At 44.2% G+C, this 3,851-nt stretch overlaps 1 long non-coding RNA gene across 1 annotated transcript; it reads left to right on the top strand.

Moving 5' to 3' along the window:
- The first annotated feature begins 2,192 nt into the window (after positions 1 to 2,192).
- Positions 2,193 to 3,595, top strand: LOC127531919 (uncharacterized). Its single transcript, XR_007939144.1, has 2 exons — positions 2,193 to 2,889; positions 3,160 to 3,595. It is a non-coding gene; the product is annotated as an uncharacterized LOC127531919 (long non-coding RNA).
- Positions 3,596 to 3,851: the final 256 nt, after the last annotated feature.

Raw genomic sequence — 3,851 nt, 5'->3', positions numbered from 1 at the left:
TAATGTGTGTGTTCAGTGTGTGTGTTTAATGTGTGTTTAGTGTATGTGTTTAGTGTGTGTTCAGTGTGTTTAGTGTGTGTTTATGTATGCATGTGTGTTTAGTGTGTGTTTAGTGTGTGTGTTCAGAGTGTGCTCAGAGTGTGTGTGTGTGTGTGTGTTTAGTGTGTTTAGTGTGTGTTTATGTGCGCGCGTGTGTTTGGTGTGTTTAGTTTGTGTTTAGTGTGTTTAGTTTGTGTTTAGTGTGTTCAGAGTGTGTGTTCAGAGTGTGTGTGTGTGTGTGTGTGTGTGTGTGTGTGTTTAGTGTGTGTGTGTGTGTGCTCAGTGTGTTCAGTGTGTATGTTCAGAGTGTGTGTTCAATGTGTGTGTTTAGTGTGTTTGGTGTGTGTGTTTAGTGTGTTTAATGTGTGTGTTCAGTGTGTGTGTTTAATGTGTGTTTAGTGTATGTGTTTAGTGTGTGTTCAGTGTGTTTAGTGTGTGTTTATGTATGCATGTGTGTTTAGTGTGTGTTTAGTGTGTGTGTTCAGAGTGTGCTCAGAGTGTGTGTGTGTGTGTGTGTGTGTTTAGTGTGTGTGTGTGTGTTTAGTGTGTTTAGTGTGTGTTTATGTGCGCGCGTGTGTTTGGTGTGTTTAGTTTGTGTTTAGTGTGTTTAGTTTGTGTTTAGTGTGTAGACAGATGGAGCAGCCTGCAGCAGCACGGTGAGTCTTTTTTTTCTAACTTTAAAGTTATTGGTGGAATAAAGAACGAGTCTCCACAGTTGAGTTCCTCCCTGTTTGCCCACATCTCTTTCATTCTGTCTACCTCTTGCTTCTTTTCTTGTGTGTAATTAAGTCCGCTGCCGTTAATTTATGCACCGATATCTACAGTTGCCGTGAAAATCCTCTAAAACATGCGAGGTTTTCTTTAATTGGATTCTATTGGCAGTAACATTTACCCGAACTCGTTTTTAGACTGACTAATATTTCCTCAGCTGAGTTCTGAGAACATGTGACATTTTCTGATATTTTCAGGTTATTTTCCACAATGGATGCTTTCCCGAGATAATCTGCTGCTTTTATCTGTACATTAAACTGTGTGCAGGTAGATGTGAAGAGAGAGAAGCTAAATGTCAGATTGTTCACTGCACACTTTTAAAGCGCTTCTTCTTTGGTGATGATAAATAAATCTAATGTAATAAATGTTGATTGGAGCTCCTCTGTCTGTATCTGTGTGTTTCTGCAGAGGGTGGGATTTCACAGAGAACATTTAAATGTGAACTAATTCACTAAGAGCTCAAATGGGCTTGTTCTGTTAACTGGGGTCAACAGTTTCAAATGAGCTATTAAACGACTGCTGGAAGTGACAAATCTTGGAGAGCGATTCGAGAGCCTCTTAAGGCGCGACTTTCTCTCCCATGCACCCTAATAACTTCTCCAGATATGTGAGAATGCTATTAATTACGCCACTTAATGCCGCTGTGCCACACCCCGCACTCCGAGGAGCTTGACTTATTTCCTCTTCCGATGCTCTGAAGGAGGTGGCGACTTACGTTCTTGGAACAATAGGAGAATATTCATCAAACGTCTCATTCAATTTCCCCAGTATCACTTTGCTTTTTTCTCTCCCCCTCTTCGTTCTCAGATCCCTCGTGTTAAAATATGTCTCGCTAAATTGCTGCCGACACATCTGCATATTTGGTTTTGTGTAAAATATTTGATTGCTCCTTCCATTAAGCGTGGCAGTGTGTGTTAAGGATATCTCTCTCTGTCTCTCAGTAGCCAGCGAATGAATAATTGAACTGCCTTTGCAATGAGGAAGAAAGAGAAAAGAGGAGAGAGAGATATCAATTATCTGGAACTGTCAGCTGGATAATGTAACGCATGGCTAAAAGAAGGAAACAGTGAAAGAGTGACTTTATTAGCCTTACATCATCCGCTAAAACAAAGCAAACGGCAGGTCTACAGGTAGGATTGTGTTCTTTCTACAGGTAGGAGTGTGTTCTGTCTACAGGTAGGAGTGTGTTCTGTCTGCAGGTAGGAGTGTGTTCTGTCTACAGGTAGGAGTGTGTTCTGTATGAGGTAAGAGTGTGTTCTGTCTGAGGTAGGAGTGTGTTCTGTCTACAGGTAGGAGTGTGTTCTGTCTGAGGTAGGAGTGTGTTCTGTCTACAGGTAGGAGTGTGTTCTGTCTACAGGTAGGAGTGTGTTCTGTATGAGGTAAGAGTGTGTTCTGTCTGAGGTAGGAGTGTGTTCTGTCTGAGGTAGGAGTGTGTTCTGTCTACAGGTAGGAGTGTGTTCTGTCTACAGGTAGGAGTGTGTTCTGTCTGAGGTAGGAGTGTGTTCTGTCTACAGGTAGGAGTGTGTTCTGTCTACAGGTAGGAGTGTGTTCTGTCTGCAGGTAGGAGTGTGTTCTGTCTGAGGTAGGAGTGTGTTCTGTCTACAGGTAGGAGTGTGTTCTGTCTACAGGTAGGAGTGTGTTCTGTCTGAGGTAGGAGTGTGTTCTGTCTGAGGTAGGAGTGTGTTGTGTCTGCAGGTAGGAGTGTGTTCTGTCTACAGGTAGGAGTGTGTTCTGTCTGAGGTAGGAGTGTGTTCTGTCTACAGGTAGGAGTGTGTTCTGTCTACAGGTAGGAGTGTGTTCTGTCTGAGGTAGGAGTGTGTTCTGTCTACAGGTAGGAGTGTGTTCTGTCTATAGGTAGGAGTGTGTTCGGTCTGAGGTAGGAGTGTGTTCTGTCTACAGGTAGGAGTGTGTTCTGTCTGAGGTAGGAGTGTGTTCTGTCTGAGGTAGGAGTGTGTTCTGTCTACAGGTAGGAGTGTGTTCTGTCTGAGGTAGGAGTGTGTTCTGTCTGAGGTAGGAGTGTGTGCTTTCTAAAGGTAGGAGTGTGTTCTGTCTACAGGTAGGAGTGTGTTCTGTCTGCAGGTAGGAGTGTGTTCTGTCTGCAGGTAGGAGTGTGTTCTGTCTACAGGTAGGAGTGTGTTCTTTCTAAAGGTGGGAGTGTGTTCTGTCTGCAGGTAGGAGTGTGCTCTGTCTGAGGTAGGAGTGTGTTCTGTCTACAGGTAGGAGTGTGTTCTGTATGAGGTAAGAGTGTGTTCTGTCTGAGGTAGGAGAGTGTTCTGTCTGAAGTAGGAGTGTGTTCTGTCTACAGGTAGGAGTGTGTTCTGTATGAGGTAAGAGTGTGTTCTGTCTGAGGTAGGAGTGTGTTCTGTCTACAGGTAGGAGTGTGTTCTGTCTACAGGTAGGAGTGTGTTCTGTCTACAGGTAGGAGTGTGTTCTGTCTGAGGTAGGAGTGTGTTCTGTCTACAGGTAGGAGTGTGTTCTGTCTGAGGTAGGAGTGTGTTCTGTCTGAGGTAGGAGTGTGTTCTGTCTACAGGTAGGAGTGTGTTCTGTCTACAGGTAGGAGTGTGTTCTGTCTGAGGTAGGAGTGTGTTCTGTCTACAGGTAGGAGTGTGTTCTGTCTACAGGTAGGAGTGTGTTCTGTCTGAGGTAGGAGTGTGTTCTGTCTGAGGTAGGAGTGTGTTCTGTCTACAGGTAGGAGTGTGTTCTGTCTACAGGTAGGAGTGTGTTCTGTCTGAGGTAGGAGTGTGTTGATGATGGCAGCTGAAAAATAAAAACCTGCAGCTATGAACTCCTATTTTTTGTTGTTTTTTCCTTTGGTACATGGAGACTAAACGCTCAGAGTCGCTGTGATTGCTGCCGTTCCTCCTGCGTGGTCAATTTAAAATGCAGAACTATTAAGAGAATTTGCTCCCGTTAGATGGTGAAGCATCTAAACGGTGAAGGAGTGTCTCCAGCATCTGGCTATTAGCTATCTGCATTCATTAGGTGTTATGGTCGCCTCCCTCTGTGATCAGAAGTGGAATCCGGCTGTAATTCTGCCAGTG

Source organism: Acanthochromis polyacanthus, chromosome 1 (assembly GCF_021347895.1).
Source record: "Acanthochromis polyacanthus isolate Apoly-LR-REF ecotype Palm Island chromosome 1, KAUST_Apoly_ChrSc, whole genome shotgun sequence".
NCBI classification, from domain to species: domain Eukaryota; kingdom Metazoa; phylum Chordata; class Actinopteri; family Pomacentridae; genus Acanthochromis; species Acanthochromis polyacanthus.
Note: the sequence above shows the minus strand (reverse complement) of the source record. Positions and strands in the feature narration are given on the sequence as shown.